The sequence below is a fragment of the Mustela erminea genome, chromosome 19 (genome assembly GCF_009829155.1).
Source record: "Mustela erminea isolate mMusErm1 chromosome 19, mMusErm1.Pri, whole genome shotgun sequence".
In the NCBI taxonomy this organism is placed as follows: Eukaryota; Metazoa; Chordata; class Mammalia; order Carnivora; family Mustelidae; genus Mustela; species Mustela erminea.
The window spans coordinates 33,386,425-33,406,771 of NC_045632.1; the positions used below are offsets into that span (position 1 = coordinate 33,386,425).

At 53.9% G+C, this 20,347-nt stretch overlaps 1 protein-coding gene and 1 non-coding gene across 3 annotated transcripts in view; both read left to right on the forward strand.

Moving 5' to 3' along the window:
* GNAO1 (G protein subunit alpha o1) overlaps positions 1 to 20,347 on the forward strand; it is a 166,042-nt gene that overhangs the window by 117,561 nt on the left and 28,134 nt on the right. The window lies entirely within an intron of this gene.
* On the forward strand, positions 8,413 to 8,521 carry LOC116580348. The gene has a single exon (XR_004281606.1). It is a non-coding gene; the product is annotated as a U6 spliceosomal RNA (small nuclear RNA).

Here is a 20,347-nt window from a genome sequence, read left to right on the forward strand (position 1 = left end):
GGAAGGGTGTGGTCAGGAAGAGCTTTCTCTAGGAGTTATATTTAAACCGAGACCAGAAGCCCTTGCTCAGGCAGTACATATACTAAACTGAGATAGGAAGAAGAAACAAGGAGCCAGTCTTGCAGACTTGAGGTGGCAGGAGGAGCCGTACAAAGGCCCTGAGGTGGAAATGAATTTGCACGTGTGTTGCAAAGCCTAGAAAGGGAGCAGGGTGGCTGGCAGGTGGTAAGTGAGGGCAAGGGTGCCTCAGGATGAGGTTTAAGAGGAGACAGGACCCAGATCCTGCACTGCTTTGTGGGTAGAGTTCAGAATGATGGAGAGAGAACCCTGCTTCCAGCCCAAAGGAGAGCCCATTCTTGGAAGCTGTGTTCATTTGCTAGGCCTGCCTAAACAAAATGCCATAGACTGGGTGGCATGAACAATAGGACTTTATTTTCTCACAGTTCTGGAGGCTAAAAATCTGAGATTTTAGTGTCATCAGAGGTGATTTCCACTGAGTCCCCTCTCCCTGGCTTGTAGATGTCCGTCTTCTCCCTGTATCACATGGTCTCCCCTCTGTGTGTGTCCTAATCTCCTCCTAAGGACGCCAGCCGTAATAGATTAGCTCCCAATCTGAAAACCTCACTTTAACTTAATTACCCCTTTAAAGAACCCCCCGACCACCAAGTACAGTCACATTCTGAGGTACTGGTTGGTTAGGGCTTCAATACATGAATCCAGCGGGGAGGGGGGGACACCATTCAGCCCATGATGGGAGACTTCCCTGGAGTGCTCCTTGAGAGTAGGTTGGGGTTGTGGATCAGCGTTTGTAAAATGCCTCGGGAGCCTGGAGGAGACCCATCCTAAGCAGCCTGTCCTCTCTTGGTCCAAGGAGATGATTAGTATGGTCAAGGGCGTCAAAGACTTCATGGCACCAAACTGAGACTTTCTTACCCACGACTACTTAGAATCCTTGAAAGAGAATTAGAAACCTCCCAGGTGTGTAACTCAGTGGCATAATATAGGGTCCCCAGCGGCCCACACTTTGGGGACGCTCCTTCAAGCACATGGGGCAGGGCAGCCGGTGGGGGCAGGAAAGCGAGTGACAGCCTGAGTGAGGAAGGGGCTGGGCCCCCAGCAGCCTCTGCAGTGTTCCATCCCAACCCCTAGCAGAGCCCCTTGCCTGGCAGAGAGGTCTGGAAGGTGTTATGATGAATTAAACCGAGGAAAAACCCTCAACAGATATCCCAGGAAAGCTCGCAGATCAGTGTGTTCAGCCTCCTGGGGAGCCGGGGAGTGTTGGGGGGAGCAGCTAACGCCAGCGGCTGGAGGATGGAGGTGCACACAGCCCGCAGATGGGCCTCACGTTACCCCCTGCCCCCGCCTTATGCGGAAGGTAAAAATAACTACAAGGGGAGAAATGTCCTAGAGAAATTACCTTGAAATTCGGAAAACATGAAGCCTGGCTCCATCTAATTAAGATGACATTTTGCAAAGGGGGGGTTAGGGAGAGGCCTGGGTGGCATTTTAAATTGCAAGCTGATTGTGCAGCCTCTCTAATTTTGGTTCTGAACAAAGTTTCCAATTGGAACAGAGGACCGACTTCAAAGGCATCGCCTACCGCTGGCCAGGCAAAGGGAGTGAAAAGAGCAGCATGGGGCCTCTGGGCACAATGTGGCTGGGACTGGAGCAAAGGCTTGGGGCCGCAGGGGGCCGCAGCCCTCGGGAGCCTGCTGCGCCTTTTAGGGGATCAGTGGACCCGCTCCTGGGAGGAGAGCTAATTGAAGCAACGGCCTTGCCCTTGAAGAATGAGCTTTTGTCCAGCCTGGGCCATCTTAGGGGCACTTACTGGGCAGAGCTGTGGCCTGGGCTGGCTGTAGGCATCACCCCACCCCAGTCTCCCCCTGTGCTATAGAAACAGGCCTGGTTCTTGTGTAATAGCCCCCAGCATCCTCTTGGGGAGGGGCCGCTGCCTTCTGGGACTCCTCCCTGCCAGCCTCTAAGCCCCAAAAAGGTGGACAAGGCCCGCCCCTTCCCTCCCAGACTCCTGGAAGAGGCAACACCAGTCCCTTTCAACTTGGAAGGTGGAGGGTAAGCTCCCGAGTGGGAGGGCTAGGGGCCAGCTGGCCCAGGGAGCCACCCAAAATGCAGGATATCGTTCTGCTTTCTGGACAGAGTCACTCCAGGTATGATGCTCAGGATTCCCTCAGAAGCTCCTTTGTGCCCCTCCTTTTGCGCACCCTGGGTTAGCTCACAAAGACAGCTTGACCAGGCCGACTCTCTCATATTGCCGATACCCATCTCTATGCACACACGCACACCCACACGGCATGCTTTAAGCCATGCCCGGTTCCCAGAGCACACCCATCCAGACCCTGGGTTCTCACGCACCCTGGATAAGAACACAGCGTGGGGAACACCACCATTTATAGTTGAGGAAACTAAGTCACGGAGTTGAAATGATGAGCCCTCGGAGGCCAGATCCTGGCATTTTCCACAGATCCAGCGACCTCATGCCCCTTCCTCCCACTTGCTTCCCCTGACTTGCCCCCCGCCCTCCTGATCACCCACCAGGGTCTCTGTGCCATCCATTTCCTCCGCTCTACATGTCCCTGTCTGCAAAGGTCGCTACCCAATTCCTTCGAACGGAGGGCGGCAGGGTGGTGAGGGGGCTGAGAGGCAGGGGGTAATGGAATGAGCTCCAGAAGGGCAGCCTTGGTTCCAAAATGTGGGGGCTGTGGAGGGCTGAGGTGTGAATAAATGCTTTCTTGACAGTAGATTAAAGAAACAGTCTGGAGGCCAGGAGACTGGTTGGGCTAGACCCCTGCTGTCATCCACAGGCAAGAGTGACCTTGCAGGGAGATTGGGAGGGTCTGAGTTCAGACCTTCCTCGGGGCAAATGACAGTTCTTGGGAATCAGACTGGCTGGAGGAACAGAACAAGGGAAGAGAATGGAGCTGGCTTTGGGGTTTCTGGCTTGCGTGACCGGAAGCACAGAATTACCATTGCACAAGGGCCATGTGTCCCCGTGGAGTGGCGCGGGCATTCCTGGGGCCGTTCCTACAGACCAACAGCTTTCATTGGAGGACTTTTATGTGTTAAATTAACACACAGACCTCTGATTTCATGGAGGTTATTGTTTAGGATAAGCTGATTATTTAAAATGAGTCCATTTGAGGTCATTTTTAAAAATTAAGGAAATAGCCACGGTCATGTGCTACTTTGGCAGCCATCACAGGACTGAGACAGGAAGGAAGGCAGTGATGGAGACAGTGGCCCAGGAACCCAGGCGCAGGGGAGAGGGCGGGATAGACTGGGAACATGCCGAGCCAAGTGGAGGAGCCAGTAAACCCACCAGAGGTCAGGTGGAGCCACTCGGCAGCCCCCTGCATAGAGGAGGATCCTCTGACGTCCCACCCAGGGAGAAGGCGGCTTACAAAAGCAAGAAGGTGTTTGAGGACTGAGCCCTCAGCAACCTAAATGTTGGGTGGAGCGACAGAGGCCCACATAGGAGACAGCCCACAGTGGACTCACATGACTTAGAAGACAGCGCCTTGACCAGGAAGTAGCATCTACAGGGCCCAGCATCCGGAGAGAGGAGAAGTGAGCGGACAGCAGCAGGGGATGGGGAGGGCAGTGAAAGCCCCCGCCGGAGGTAGGCAGGGAGGTGGCAGGACAAACGGAGGAAGCAAGGAAGACGGAGGCTTGCAGGGGGCATTGGTGTCAGGGATGGGCTTAGGATGGGAGGCCAGAGCATGGTGTAGGTGGAAGCTAGAGGGAGAAAGAAGGCCCCAAGGGGGGATTGGTGGGGGAGCGGGTCGGAGGTTGAACAGAAGTGGAGTCAGGACCACTTTTTCAGAAGGTCAGGTCTTAATCCACATTAAGGAATGAAACCCACAGTGGTTTTCCTTTTGGGGGTTTTGTGGAGTTAAATTGGTGGCTAGATGAGGGCTCAGAGGCTTGTTAAGGGGCAATTCTAGATTTGGATTCAGTGGCTCCCTGGAAGGCGTGGTTCTCCCCTGGCCCCCATCAGCATACCAAGAGAAGGGTCCTACAGCCCCTGCTTGGGGGGCACCCACCTCACTGGAGGGGAAATGCCCACTTAGCCATGAAGCTGCTGGGGACAGGTGGGCAGGATGGGTGTCCCTTCCTCCTTCCTTCTGTCTTCCCTGCTGGCCTTGGTGCTGGGCACTTACCTTCGCGCTCCCCTTTAAGAGGACATTGGCAGCCAGGAGACCCGAAGTACCCATGACAACAAAGCTCCTTAGCAGGCCAGAGGCCCTGATTCTCCTGCATCTGTGTCTGAGCAGTTTGGGCAGTCATCTCAACAAAGTTGAGGCCACAAGTTGGCTGGTGGGGGTGGGGAGATGGGGGCATCCATCAGGACAGAAAAGCAGGTGCCCTGTCCCTTCCAGTGAGAATGCCACACACTCCTTGGAACCTGCAACCACCGGTGAGCTCATTCCCTCGTGGAACCAAAACCAGGGAACAAGGAGGGAGGCTGAGAGAGAGAAGGAAACAGGAAGTCTGTGGCCCAAGAGACCTGGAGCCCAGGGTGTGCCCACTCCCACCCTGTGCTGTCCCCAGGAGGCAGTACACGCTCCCAAGAAATCTGGGTGATCCTCCAAACCCCACAGAACCTCAACCCAAGGCCCTGCTGGTGGGAAAGAGTCAAAGCCAGGCAGAATCGGGGGATGTTCCCAGCCTACCACCTAGGGCCCGGAGCCGGATTCATTGCTCCCTTCCGAGTCCCAAGGACACGCTGGCCGGGTGCTTGCTTTATGCTGCTTGCTGCAGGAAGCTGCTTCCCAAGGGGAGGAAGTGGGCAGACCTTAGCTAGCATGCTGGACGCACATGTTGATTTCTATCTCAGTAGTTCTTAACATCAGTGCATATTAGAAAAAGATAAAAACTGGCACACTTGGGTGACTCAGTCAGTTAAGCATCCGACTCTTGATTTCAACTCAGGTCATGGTCTCAGGGTCGTGAGATGGAGCCCCACGTTGGGCTACGGGCTCAGTGTGGCGTCTGCTTGAGATTCTCTTGTTCTCTCTGTCTCTCTCTCTCATTCTCCCCCCTGCCTCTCCCACAGCTAGCGAGCCTGTGCACGCACTCTGTCTCTCTCTCTCTCTCTCTCTCTCTCTCAAATACATAAATAAAATCTTTTTTTAAAAAAAACCTAACCTATAGAATATACTTCTGAATATATTATTGTTAGCGATACTACATTTCCTTTCTCTTAAAATAAGTTTAAGTAGGCATAAGTCCAAAGAAAATCATGAAGTCAGTTGTGGCACAGGTGGTATCCAAACCCAGCCGAATTTTCACATCATTCTTGAGCGCCTGCTGTGTACCCCGCAGGGTTCTGCAGATGCAGTGGTGAACGAAAGTTATGCCTGTGGCAGGTATGTGAGTGGCTGAGGCCCAGGAGGCGCTGCTCTGGGGCCTCCTTTCCTGTTTGCAGGGGAGAGGAGCGGGATCACAGATTTTTTTGATATTCCAGAAAACAGGCCTCTGCCCTTCTGCGGCCGGCTTCTTGAGAGGGCACTCTGTTTCCTGTCCAGGAAGCAGGAGAGGAGGAACAGTAGCAGGACACAGAGACAGGGCACCCCTGGCTCCTCTCACAATCATGCCCGGCGTTTCCTGGCTCAAACGCAACAGAAGGTTCTTTCCTGCCCATCTGATAGTCTAGGGCAGGTGCTCCGGGTGGGTGGCTCTCCTCCGCGTGGTGATTCATGGGCCAGCTCTTTCCATCTTATGGCACTACTGCCGCCCAGGACTTTGTCATCACGTGCACTCGGGGACACAGTTACATCTTGGGAACCTTGGCCGACAGGCGACGCACTTCACTTTCATACTTCATTGACTCTAGTTCAGTTACAAGGCAGGTGGTGGCCTGCAGAAGGGTCTCTAACCCAGCGGCCACGAGAGGGCTGAAACTAGGCCCACCTTCCCCTTGCCAGACTGTGTAGCATGGAGGAAAGAACTCCTTTTTCCTAACCCTGACAAAGGTGCTGTGGGGCTGGCTTCTACCCTGGCTGGGACCAGAGCAGAGGACGTGGGAACAGAGAGAAAGGAGACAGAGGGACAGAAGAAAGCAAGAGTGGTCTGGGAGGGGAGAGGAACCTGAGCCCAGGAAGCACCAGATGGCCCTGCCATTTCAGATTGTGAGGGCTGGCTTGAGCCCCTGCACACCTCGTCCCACAGGGGTAGGGGTGTTCCACGGCCCACCCTCTCCTCAGTGAGCCCTGTGCAGCAGACTTGAGCCTCAGGCTCTGAGGCCCCTGACCACCCTCCCATGCCCAGGTCTGTGCAGCTAGGACCTTGTCCTTACCCCATGCCCTTGATCACCCAGGGTCAATGTCAGGAAGATGAGGGCAGCGGGGCCTCAAGGGAGGGGAGGCCATGTACCCTGGTCCCACGCCTTGGAGAGAGCCTCTGAGGTGGCGCCCGGGATGGAGCAGCTCTCATCCCCCTGGCCCCGAGCTGCCTGCAGACCCCACGGGGTGCGGCGCTCCATCCTCCCTTCCCTGCTGACCTCACATGAGAGACAGGCCGCCTTCACCCAATTCCCAGCCTCCCTGCCCCATGCTCCTGTCTCATGGCCAGGCACTGGGGGCCCGGGGAGCCGGCCTCTGGCCTGGTCCCACCATGCCTTCCGCCTCCTGCCGCCCCCAGGGTGGCCCGCTGGCGCTCTGCCCGGCCCAGCTGGGGCACAGCCACAGCTGCCACTCTGCCTCTCCAGTGTTTTGGTTGATGAGACTATTTGTCACCCTTGTTTTTGACCACCTGTTGCCATCCCACCACCTCATGTGTGCACAGTGCCAGCGTCAACACGCTAACACTGGGTCCCGGAGTGGGCACCGCCTGGGAGCCCTGTCCCCTTAGCGGTGGGGCTCAGGGAAGCCCAGGAGGGCGGCCTTCCCAGACCCCGCCCTCAAGGAGAAGCCGGGAGACCAGGACTCCGGCCGGCGGGTGCCGCCCCCAGGCTTGCTGGGTGACCTGGGACAAGGCCCCACCTCCTTTACCCAGGCCTCAGTTGTGCCCCCAGAGCATGACGTGGGAAGCAGGGCTGTGCAAACTCTGGAGCCAGAGAGCTGGTGTTCGAACCCCAGCCGCACCAACCTGCCGGCTGAGTGACCTTGGGCCGTCTCACAGCCCATCCGACCTCTGGTTTGTCTCTTTATAAAAGGACCAAACGGTAATACTTACGAACATTAAATGAACTAAAGTCCACGGGAGTGCTCGCTAAATACTGGCTACTGTGGTTATGTCTCGGGGCCCCTCCTTGGCAGGCATGTCCATGAGTGTGTCTCTGTGTGGGGGACGGTATTGCCAGCTCCAGTGCTCACCCTGGACACAGCAGTAGCCGGGACTTGCTGATCCTCTGGACCCGGTTGGTTTGGCCTGCCCTGGGTTCTCACCCCAGAGGTTCCTCCTGAACCCCAGCGCTGGCAGCTGTCCACCACCACTGGCAAAAACTTGCAATTCTCCATTTTCTAACCGAGAGGTATTGGCTGTGGCTCTGTGTCCCACCTCTCAGCCCGCGGGGGTGTGTGACTCAGTCACACTTATGCAGGTGGAACCCTCATCAGCTCCCTCTTACCCTGCTCGGGGAGCCCCTATGCCCGGGGTGGGGGGTGCTGGCTGCCCTTCTGTGCAATGAGACGGTGTGAGCGCGGAGAGGGGACGGTGGACAGAGTCACTACGTTTACTAACACGGCTTCGCCGAGTCAGAACGCGATTCCTTCCTCTCGGTCAGCCTGCGAAGCTCGAGAAGAAAGTCTCAGGCTGGTGCTAGTGTCCCCTTAACACCTCTGAACTCTCCCCCTCGTTAACAAAGACAAAACGACTCCAGGCCAAAAGCCTGCAGCAGGCAGCGGGATCCTGCGAGAACTTAACGTTAGTGTCCGCTTTCGCAGTCGTTGTCGTTCTCATGGGTGTCTAACGTTTTTGAATACTTCACGCAGGCTTTTCATTGACTGTAAGGATATGAGGTTTATAAAGCACAAAGATGTGTCCAAGAAAATTAATAACTGGTAGTCATAGATGAAACAGGACTTTTGTAGAAGTTATAAAGATGCTAGGGGAGAATGTTTGAGAAAGAATGATCTGGTCTAGTGGTTCTCAAACTTTGTGGTTTGGGGGCCCCTTTAAACTCTTAAAAAATTATGGAGGACCCCAAATTTCTTTTTTTTTAAGATTTTATTTATTTATTTGAGAGAGAGAGACAGTGAGAGACAGCATGAGCGAGGAGAAGGTCAGAGGGAGAAGCAGATGCCCCATGGAGCTGGGAGCCTGATGCGGGACTCGATCCCGGGACTCCGGGATCATGACCTGAGCCGAAGGCAGTCGTCCAACCAACTGAGCCACCCAGGCATCCCCAAAATTTCTTAATGTAGGCTATTATTGCATTAGAAAAGAAAACCAAGAGTGCTCACTTCAGCAGCACCTATACCTAAAAATTGGAACAATACAGAGAATATTAGTATGGCCCCAGCACAAGGCTGACACGCAAATTTGTGAAGCAGCCCACATTTTATTTTCTGCCTCTATCTTGTTTTGGTTTTTTTTTCCCTCTAGGGAGGGGGTATTCCTAGAACAGTGCCTGGCACATAATAGGCGCTCAATAAATATTTGTTTGTTGAAAAAAAATGAAAACCAAGAAAAATTTTAAATCTTCATTCATTTAAAAATAACTATGATAAACCTATTACACATAAACAACATTTTTATGAAAAATTATTCTGATTTCTAAAAATGTAGTAAGAAGAACGTCATTGTTTTGTATTTTTGTAAACCTCTTTAATGGCTGGCTTAATAGAAGACAGCTTGATTCTCATATGTGCTTCTGCATTCAGTCTGTCATGATTCGTTGTTTTGGTTGAAGAATAGGAATCAAATTTGGCCCCACATAAACACATATTTCAAAAAGGAAGGAATGTTTTACTAGCCTTTTCAGATAATTCTTCTTTGAAACTTACCCAAACTGGACAAATGGTGGTTTCTGAAAGGATGTTTGCAGTCTGAAACTATAGCAGGGACCCGTCCCTGTGCTGTCACATCAGAATCCATCAGTCTCTTTGACAAATGTTGCTGGAACAACTGGGACATCACATACAAAAAAAAAAAAAAAAGAGTCTAAATACAGACTTTCCACTTTTCACAAAAATTAACTTGAAATGGATCACAGGTAGATCTAAATGTAAAAGTCAGCACTATAAAACTCCTCAAAGGGATTATAGGAGGAAGCCGAGATGAACTTGGATCTGATGATGACTTGTAGACACAACACCAAAGTCACAATCCATAAAGGAGTAGATAAAGTGCTCGTCACAGAAATTTAAAACTGCTCTGTGAAGGCCACCATCAAGAGAAGAAGAAGAAGCGGGGACCAGGACAAAATATTTGCTAAAAGCATGTTTACGAGAAGACTGGTGCCCATGATAATCAAAGAACTCTTCAAACTCAATGGTAAGAAAACAACCCAACTTAAAAATGGGCCAAAGATGGGGCACCCAGGTGGCTCAGTGGGTTAAGCCACTGCCTTCGGCTTGGGTCATGATCTTGGGGTCCTGGGATCAAGCCCCACGTCGGGCTCTTTGCTTAGCAGGAAGCCTGCTTCTCTCTCTCTCTGCCTGCCTCTCTGCCTACTTGGGATCTTTCTCTGTCAGATAAATAAATAAAATCTTTAAAAAAAAAAAAATGGGCCAAACTCCTAACAGACACACCGCGAAAGAAGATGTACAGATGGCAGAGAGCGTACGGCATCTCCACATCATATGCCATCAGGGAAATGCAAATTAAAACAACAAGCTACCACTCCGCACCTAGTAGAGTGGCCAAAATCTGGAACACTGGCCACTCCAAATACTGACGGGGACGTGGAGCCACAGGACTCTCGCTCGTTGCTGGGGAAACGGCAAAATGGCGCCACACTTTGGAAAACAGTTTGGCAATTTCTTATAAAATGAAACATACTCCTCCCATAGGATCCAGCCATCAGGCTCTTCCATATTGTCTGCAAAGGTGTGACAACTTTTGTCCACACAAAAACCTGCACGTGAATGTTCATAGCAACTTTATTTATAACTGCCAAAGCTTGGAAGCAACCAGGATACCCTCCAGCAGGTGAGTGGGGAAGGACACTGGTCCATTCACACAATGGAATACTATTCCACACTGGAAGGAAATGAGCTCTTAAGCCACAAGACATGATGGAGGAAGCTTCGATGCACATTACTAAGTGAAAGAAGCCCATCTGAACAGGCTGCCTACTGTATGATTCCAACTGTGCGATAGTCTGGAAACGGCGAAACAATGGGGTCGGTAAAAAGATCAGAATGGTTGCCAGGGGTAGGAGAGGGGAAGGGATGAATAGGCAGAGCATGGAGGGTTTTTAGGGCAGAGGAAATACTCTGTGCGGTTCCACAATTCTGGATTCAGGGCATTATAAATTTGTCCAAATCCACAAAATGTACAATATCCAAGAGTGAACCCCACGGTTAACTACAGACTTCGGGTGAGTGTGATGTATTCACGTAGGATCATCCTTGGCAACGAATGGACCACTTTGGTGAGGGGTGTGGACAGCAGAGGGGGCTGGGGTTATGTAGGAAACCTCCACCTTCCTCTCTGTTTTGTTATAAATCTAAACCTGCTCTTAAAAAGTAAAGTCTCTTGAAAACGTCCATTGATCTGCTTTGCGCTTTGAATGGTTCTCTTAACCATGCATGATTTTTAACACCATTTGGGTCATTTGGAAAATGCTAGTTCAGAGTTACACGGTTCTTCCAAGTGTTGACATGTTTCAGCACACAGGATTAAAAACTCATGTTTGTTAACGTCAACACCCACCTCATCAGAAAAGCCTCCAGGTAGTGGGAAGCTATGAAGCTCAAGATGGTAAACACAGGTTTTCCAAAATTCTTTCACTTGAAAGCTGGAATTTTTTTTTTTTTTCATTTTGGCGACAGATATGTTCATTGTTTTCCTTGAAATGATGGGCTCGCTTGGTTTGTTTTTAGAAAATGTCTTCCAGAGACCAGATCAGAATCACCATTGTCTGTCTGTCAGGCATTCTTTTAAATGAAAGTGGTGTCCCACGAAGAAAGGCACTATTTTCACTGGCAGCTCAGGCTTGCAAGTGCTTTTCCTCCAGAAAACCATCATCCTTCGGTTTGCAGAAGCGTTTTATGCATGCTTCCCATTTCATCCCACAGAATATGAAAAAGATGGGTACTCGGGGTAGAGATCGCTCTTTAATTCATGATTTTTACTACTTCGTCAAGGACATTCTTAAGTAAAAGTGGCATCTTCTGTGACCGGCCACGGGAATGCGTGGTGGCTGCTGGGACAGTCTGGTGGTCCCGCTTGCGGCTCAGGAGCTAGTGGTGTTCTCTCCTGTGGCTTTTGCACCATCAGTGCAAGCTGTGATGCTATTAGGAATGTCAAAAATAGCGCCTTAGCGTCGTCCCGAACACAGTTTTGATCTTGTAGACCCCCACAAGGACTTCGGAGACCCCCATGGGTGCAGCCCACACTTTGAGAACCACTGGTGTAGCCAATCCTGTCCTCGCGCCTTTGGGGACCCTGCGACCCTGAGAGGGAGCTGAGGCTTGCCCAGGGTCCCCGAGCAGGTTGGAGGCAGGGCCACGTCTTCTGACACTTGAGGCACTGCTCCAGGCCATGTCCCTGAGATCCCAGAAGCAGGGTGACACGCTCCTTTTTGAACAAAGGCAGTATCTGATCAAGGTAATGATGAACAAGTGCCTCCAGCTAGGGGCCAAGGAGACAGGAAGGGGTATCAACGAATAAGCCTGGGGAGAGGCACCAGTCGGCCATACCTGCCCTCTTCCAGATTTGCCGGCCTTCTTCCAACCCCTGCCATGTGTGTGGTGGTCCAACTTCCATCTTCCCTCTAACATAATTGTGTTGCTAATATCTCCCAAGTGAGGCGGCTCTAATTAAACCATCGTCACTTTGTGTTCTGACGAGACGAGGTTGGCCATTATCACTTTTCTTTCCCTTTGACTGAGCTCTGTGTGGGTAATTTTATTCTGCCCTTGTTCGTTTCTTAGAAATTTAGCCTCTCCAATTTTAGTTCTTTTCTCCTATCTTAGAACATTGTGCTCAGGAGAAAGGCGGCGGAGGGTGAGGGTATCACAGATTTGGAAATCTCTGTCCCGTTCACCTTAAAGTTTATTTCTGACTGAACAGTGCCTGCTTGGTGGTTCAGCTGTCCCCCGCACCCCTGTCTAGGAGAGACGCCCAGGAGGTAAAGCCTGGCAGGTTCTGGACCCGCCAAGGGGTGAAAGGCACCAAGAGAAAGTGGTTACCATTGTCGGGCTGTCCCAAAGTAGGTGATGACGGGACCTCTGGACCGGGGTGAGTCTCCACTTCATCCTCAAGGATCTGAGGTGATCGGAAGCCTCGGTGATGTAAACATACCATCAACTCCCCGCTGAGGGCCCTGGCAAGCCTCGGTCCTGTATCCCCCCCTTTCTGCCAGTCACCTGCATGGTCTTCCCATCTGTGCACTGGCAGGCCTCCTCCACAGGTCTCAGTCCACTCTGCACCAGCCTTAGCACCTCCCCACTCAGAAGCTGTGGACTGACGACCGCCCTTTACCCTCCCGTGGCTCTCCGCAGCCTCACACTGGACACCCTGCAGGGGTAGCCTTGGGAGACATCTGCCATCTGAGAGCAGCAGAGCTGGGGCCGGGAGGGGATGGGCACTGAGAGGAGGGCAGGAGAGGCCGAGGGAGAGAGCTTCCCAGGCCCCGCACTCAGGGAGCATCAGCGTTCACTCTGCGGGACTCTGACTTTCAGAGCTGTCCCAGCAGGGGGCCGAGGCTGCCTCCAGCCCTCTCCCCACGGAGGTGCACACGTTCACACTAACCTGCTCAGGACAGATGCCCTACAAGATGCAGTCTGTGTGGGCACCCCTTGGGCCGCCTGTGCAGGCAAGGTGACTATTCCTAGTTTAATGTCTAAGGGCAGCATGGCCCTCCAGGCCTCAGGCCCAGCCAGTGGCCAGAGAGACATCTGACATCCTCGAGGACACTCCCATTAGGGTCTCTGTCTTCCCCCTTTAATTCCCTCCTCAAGGAAGACTCGTCTCTGGACTGTGCCCTGCCTCCTGGACATGGCTGACCCCAGTGCCTGTGCCCCGGACACACCTCTCTCACATCCCCCCACCCACCCCAGTTTCTCCACCAGGCCCAGCACTTACTCGTGTCCTCCTCCCAGAAGTCAGATCAGTTAATACGTCCAATGCCCCCACTGACTACAGGCTTGGGCCGGCAAGGCCCAGGTCCTGCTGGCTGGTGGGTCCCCACCCCCAGCCTTGGGCTCAGCACAAGAAGACATCCGGCCAGCCTGTGGGGAAGAAACAATGACTGGACTAGCCCCGGCTCCTTCTGCCTCACTTGGGCTGGGGCCGGGGGTAGGACCCCATGACCAGTCACAGGGGCTGACGGATGGTTTCGGAGAGGAAACATTTAGGTGTTGAGCACTGGAACCAGTGAAAGGGTCTCAGAGGATTCAGCCCACAGTTTCCACTATAAGCCCTGGCTCGATGGATCGTGAGCCAGCAGAAAGAGCTGCTTCTGAGTAATTCGAAGATCCAAGGGTTTTGAGGCTGCAAAGAGTGTGATCCTTCAGAAAACCCCGGCCTTCTCCACCTCCCCAGGAGGCAGCCTGGGCCAGAACAGAGAAGGTTCTCAGAAGGGCTTGGGACAAATCCCTGAAGACTGCAGGGCCCTGACAAAGATGGGGACCTGGGCATAGGGAGGAAAGGCCAAGGGGGCAGTTCTCCCCTGCTGTGTTTGGGGCACCAGCTAACAGGCTGGGGAGATTTAGGCGGTATGTTCTTTTTTTGCCAAACGCGAAAGTTCTTGAGGCCGAGACTGCACTTGTTAGTGGGCGTATAATGGGTAAATGAGTAAATGGGTGGATGAATGGGTGGGTGGCTAGCTAGGTCAAGGCAGAGTGAAAGGAATGGGCATGGCAATGAGTAATTAAGGGACAGACAGGTGCTGTTGTAGGATAGAAGAGAGGCAAAGGGACAGGTGGGTGGGTGTGGAAGTGAGTGGCTAGATGAACGAGGGTGGCTGATGGGTAGATGATGTAATGGATGGTTGGGTGGCCGAGGGGTGGATGGGTGACGTGTGGTGGGTAGGTACCCTCAATAGGTAGTACAGTAATGGACGGATGGATGGATGGATGGATGGGCAGATTTGATAAGAAGTGAGATCAGAAACCACCAAATCCTTGGTTCCGCTTCAGAATCTTTCTGGGGACCCAGGAAGTTTCCCTTCCCTAGGGCAAGTGGTAGACCTGTGATGTCCCCCAGCTTCCCCCCAGAGACCCTGTGAACAGACAGTGTGCTATAGACACAGGCCTTGCTAAAACCCGGAAGCCCAAGTGAAGAAAGCCCCAAGGATATCTGGCCCTCAGCCACTACATGCCATGTAGGGCCCCCACGGTCACCACTCACGAACACACTTCACAAACGTCTCAGCTGCCCCTGGTGTGCAGCCCCTCCCGGAGGCTCACAGTTTGGAAGCCATCTGCCAGCCCAGGGCCAGAAAGGTGGGCCCCTACCAGAGGGGTGAGGGTGTGGCCCCCTCTCCACCCACGGTCCCAAGGAGACAGGAAGCGAGGGCTTTCCCCTGGGTGTGCGTGTGAGAGAGAACACGACCACCCTGCTGCCTCAGGGGTCCAAGGGTCCAGGCTTGGGTGGGCTGGGCCAACCGCTGCTGAGTGCCCAGCCCACCATTTTCTACCTGCCAGGACTGCAGTCAGAGGCCAGGCCTCCAGCAGCTGGGGTCTCTGTGCGTCTTCCCCTAGAGGAGCTGGGAGGACATCCTCGCAGCCTGAGGGAGGCAGAGACACCCACTGCGCCCGCCCTGCCCGGCCCTGCCTGGCCCTGCACTGCCTGGCCCTGCCCTGCCTGGCCCTGCCCTGTCTGGCCTTCTGCGCTCAGGCTGTCCGAGGCGCTCCCACTCCCGTTGGCCTGTGTGCTCCTGCCCCCTGGCGGGGGCCCAGGTAACTACAGCACAAAGGGCGGGGTGGGGTGGGGCCAGGTGCTGGCTTTTCCCTGCCCCTAGAAGACTAGGTCCGTGCGTGTGCATGAGCGTGTACATCCGTGTGTTCACACTTCACTTAGCCTGGGAGATTAGAGATGGAGCAAAACTCTGAAAGATCCAAAGCAACTCCTCAAATGAAAGGGGTTATTATTATAATCACTGTGATTATTGTTATCAAGACGATCCTGCTTGCCTGAAAAGTCTTGTACAAAAGCGGGCTTATTTTATGTCAGCTTATTGTTTGTGTCTGGGGGACTTCATCTTAGCTTATAATAACGAACATGTGCAGGGCTCTTTGTGCTGCAAAGCTGCGTCACGTCCCTCGGCTGTTTTCCTCTGCCCAGACAGCCCTGGGAGGGGAGAACTAATCAGGGAACAGAGGCTCAGAGAGGTGCCATGGGCAGTGCCAGGTCGCAAGGCTAGAAAGCTGTGGAGCCAGGATGTAAACCCAGGTCACCCGACCGAGAAGTCCTGCTCACCCCCCCCCCCCCGCCACACACACACACACCCACACACACACACACACACACACACCCTTTGCATCTCATCTCTTGTGCGGATGAAGGGAGAGGCTCTCTGTCGCACCTGAGCTCCAAGGCCTTTTGCCGCTGTCTCTTGAAAAGTGCATAGTGCCCTGAAGAGAAGGGAAAGGTTTGGAAGAACCAAGCATTCAGTTAAAAGTGCAGTTAGCCACCGTAGTTTCAGCTGATGAATACACCTGGGCACTTCCAAGGCTCCAGCAGCATCTGGCAGGTGAATGGAAGGATGGGTTGTTCGTTCCAGCCGCTCAACGGGGCTGATGCCGGCTGTCCTCGGTCAGCACCCCAGCGTGGCCCGAAAAAATCAAGGGATTGACTCAAGTAACTGGAAAGTCGGAAGTATATGTGACTGCTTCTACAAATGTCCTGGGGCTGTCTGGGCTAGTGGGGCTGCTTGTAGTCTAATTTAACAAATATGGATTCTTTGTCTATCCCAAACTGTTCACTGAGGCCAGCGGGATGACTGGCTGGGCCCAGACCATGTGCCCCCTGCTGGAACCAGGGGACAGAGTCAGCCCCACCTGAACTGCTCAGGCCAGATCAGAGGAAGTGCTCTCTTTCAGGGAAGCTGGACTCTAGGACCAGAAAATGAGGGAATGGAAGACATCTCAGTGGTGAGGAAATGGGCTTGGGGGAGGGGGTACATCCTCACTACTGGCCCAGGAGGAGACCTGGATGGGAAGGTCAGGCCCAGTGTGAGCACCTTCCCCGGGGTCCCTGAAAGCTGGTAGACAAAGGGACAAGAGACTCCGCTGGGTCTATTAATTGCTTGTTAAGCTTGGCACCAGCCTAGCTCCCTCTGCAGGGTCCCAGAGCAAATTGGCATGGTCCTTCCTTCCCTTCCAAGCCTGACCCTTCATACTGTTCCTTCTTACCTTCCAGGGAGCTGGGCTAGGACCAGTGCATCCTCCACTCTGGCCTCAAGGACAAGTCCAGGGCTCTTGACTAGAGGAGAGCAGGGAAGGTTGCCCTTGGCCTCATGCTATCCTCCTTATTAGCTGCATGGTCTTGGGCAAGTTCCCTTGCCTCAGAGCCTCAGTCTCTCCGTCTGTTAAACAGGATGGCTCCCTATAGAGTTACCGTGATGATTAAATTAGCCACAGATACTGTTTAAATCAACCAGATAAGAAGAGTCAGGGGACAGATAGGATGGAGTGAGAAACTGGGGCCATGACTGATATTTAAGTGCCAAAAACCCTTTTGTCCCATAAACGCCACTGAACACCAGCTATATGCAAGGCACGTTGTGAGACCTAGGGAACTGTGAGAAATCAGGAACCCGTCCCTGCCCTGAGGAACAGGCACACATGACATCACCAGCTGTGCCTGTGGCCAGTGTGCTGTCGGGATGGGCCCAGGCACAGATCAGCTGGCCAACAGAACACCCTGAGGTGGGATAACCCTGGTTTGCCTGGGCAGCAGAAAGAAGGGCTATGTGTTTGGACCCCCATGAGAGGGGAAAGGTGCGAAGTGATTGGGACAGAGAGCTAGGCAGGCGCTGGAGGCCAAGGTAATAAGTTTGGAATTTAGGTATGATGAGAAGCAATTAAAAGAGTTTAAACAGAGGTTACCTATTGTAACCATTAGGATTAGGTTTGACTGTGAATATCAGAGCCCTGAAAAATAATGATTTCAATAATAAATTTACTTTAAACTCTTTAAAAATCTCCGGAAGGTTTGGAGTGTCCACAGAGTTATCAAGGACCTAGGGCTGTTTTCTACTCTCTAGGTTATGGACCTCATCTTCATGGTCCAAATTGGCTGCTAGAACTCCAGCCATCACAACCAAGTTCCAGCTCCAGGAATGAAGAAGTGAGAGAAAAGAGTAAAACCTGCCTTTCAAAAGGGTGCTCTACTTTGGTTGACCTCTCATTGGGTGGAACTTGTCACTAGGTCCCACCTAGCAGCAAGCAAAGTGAGGAAATGCAGTCTTTTATTTGGATGTCCATGTGCTCAGTTCTTTTTCTAAGGAGAATTGATGTCACACTAACAGTCCGCTGGCTGCTGTGCGAGGAACAAACGAGAGAGAAGCAAGGGAGGGAGGGAGCCCTTGGGAGGGGGACTGAGGGCAGTCAGGAGAAAGATGGTGCTGGCTTGGCCTCAGGAACGTGTGTGAGAAGATGGGGAGAAGTGGTGTGACTGAACACAGCTTTGGTGGAAAAACCAGCAGGACACCGGACCTGGAAGGGAAGCAGCAGAACCAAGGGCGATGCCTAGTCTGTGTCTGGGCAGCTGAGCTAGTGGTGGTGCTGGACACTGAGCTGGGGGAGACTGGGCAGAGACAGCACGGGCAGCTGGGGGAGGGTGGGGGGCGCCACCGGCACAGGATCCCCGTCCCCACTGCCACACCTCTGGGATGAGAGGAAGCCAGGAGGACAGCTCCAGCCCCTGGGCTGTCCCCTGGAGAATGCCCAGCAAGCCAGCTGTCCCAGCCTTTCCCGCACTGTGCTGTCATCCTGCTGGAATGCTGGGACACGGCAGGGGGAGGGGGTGGACAAACAACGGGGTCAAGAGTAGCCGTGGTTTATTAACCCAGGTCCGAGGGTGTCTTCCGCCCTCCTGCACATCCTGACTCCCTTGTCACGGACCCGGCGGAAACCAGGAAGGTGGGGCCCAAAGGAGGAAGTTGGGAAGCTCTGGCCAAGTTCACCACCGCACCGCAGGCCACACACAGGACAGGCAGCCAGCACGTGGAGAGCTGAGGAAGACCGAGGTTTCCCAAGGTCACCCAGGCACTTGAGAGCAGAGTCAGCATGTAGGCCCCTGATTCATAGGCCTGTTTTTAGCCCCAGGTGGAGGCAGCACCCCAGCTCACCCACCCCGCCTGAGTCACTCACTGCCTGCCGAGGGCACCCATCACCCAGGCCCCAGGGCCAGCTTTCCAGGTCCGTGCCCCAGGGGAGGCTCAGAGGCTGCAGAAACTCCTCTCCAGCATGGTTCAGAACCTGGGGGCCAGCCTGTCTTGGTGGGCAGCCCTCCATGTCCACTGTGGGTGGAAGGCTAGGATCTCTGGGACGGGACCCCAAGGAAGCTGGATCAGGGCTGGCATTGTGGGCTTGGCCGGCTAGCCTCCAGGCCCTTGCAGCTTCCTTCCCCGGGTAGACGGCCGCCAGAGCTTGCCCCTCTGCCTTCCGCAGTAAACGGGCCTCTGATGCGTACATAGCTACCTAGCTGCTCAGCTCAGTTCTAGAAAGTCTCTACAGAAGGCTTTGGCCCCACTTACCTTTTGTATAGAATCTGTTGTCAAACACGGAGTGCCCAGATGCTAAACCTCATCTCCTTTGTGTCTCTCCCACCCAAGGAACACCTGCAGATTTCTAGCAATTTCCCTCACTTCTTGAACCACCTGCCAGGGGTGAAGTCGTCTGTGTTTCCTCTAGCCCAGTCAGAGGACTGGGGGGCTGGAAGGGCTTGAGGGTAGAGGGATCAGCTAGTGATGAAGACCCAAGGCCAGAGGACCCCTGAGGTCAGGGATAGGGCAGGCCTGGGGCATCCCACTCCCAAACTCCAGCCAGGGCTCAGCCCCACCCACCACAGGCTCCAGCCCGTGCATGCTGAACACGGGGAAAGGCAGCCAGAGGAGGGGACCCTGGAATGCCAACACCAACTTCCCAGCCAGGGTAGATGCCGCAAGCCCCACTCTGCCCTGCACCCACTCGGCTCCCTGGACCTGTCTTGTCCGGAGCCATGCCGCAGAGAGGATGAGGGGCCCGAACCCAGGACACTGGCCTGCTTCCTTCTGCTAGCTTCGTTCTTGGGGGCTTAGCCAGGAGCAGGACACAGGTCTTGGTGATACGGCGGACTCTAGGGGCGCATCCTCTTGGGCTGATCCTACTGAAAAATCCCATAGCTGGCCCAGAGTAGGGCATGTGCCTGCCAGCCCCCTCTCGGCTTCCTTGCCTCAGGTTTCCACACCTGCCACCCTAGGCCCCTGACCTGTACTGGGAGATGGCCTGGGCCCCGCTGGTCTGTGCACATGTGAGCACGAAGGAGCCAGTGGGCAGCCACCCCCACTCCTTGCCCTGCACTCCCAGCCTCTCCTCTTCCCCGGCCACTAGGACGTCCCCCGGGGTGGAGGGGCAGGCAGCAGCCACGAGGCAGACATGTTCTTCTGAACCTTTGGGGGGCTTGTGCTGAGGGGCTGCGTGGTGGGGTCGGGAGAGTGACCTGGGGCAGGCCCTGTGATGGCAGAAATATGGGAACACTCCATAGGTAAGGTCTGCCTGGGGCTTGGGCTCCAATGGGCACCTTCTTGTCCTGGTTTGGGTTCCTCGAAAAGTTGACCTTAAGTCAAGGAATTTCAGGTCATTTCAGGAAGCACCAAGGGACAGGGTAGGTGACCCAGGAAAGGGAAGGGAAATGAAGGGAGCGCAGATGTTCGTGCAGGGCAGGGGGCAGGAATTGGGGTTTGGGGCATCCAGGGTCTTCTAAAAGCCTGGTAGACGCGTCTCAGAGTCACCTCTCTAGGAGGGCAAGGCAGCCCGGCTGTGTGCGCACCCACTCCTGCTCACAGGAGTGTTCCTTAGTGTTCCTCCTGAACACTAAGTCCCAAACCGTGCAGCCTGCCACACGGTGGGAGCAGAGGGCCAGTGAGGCCGGGCCAGGAAACTGGCCCTCTGCAGGGACCCTCTGAGGCAAGCGGGACAAGTGCCCAGGTATGAGTGAGGTGCACCAGCTCCCGCTCCCATCTCGATGTTAAAAGCAACAGTTCTCTCCAATGGAGCGCAGAGCCTGTGGT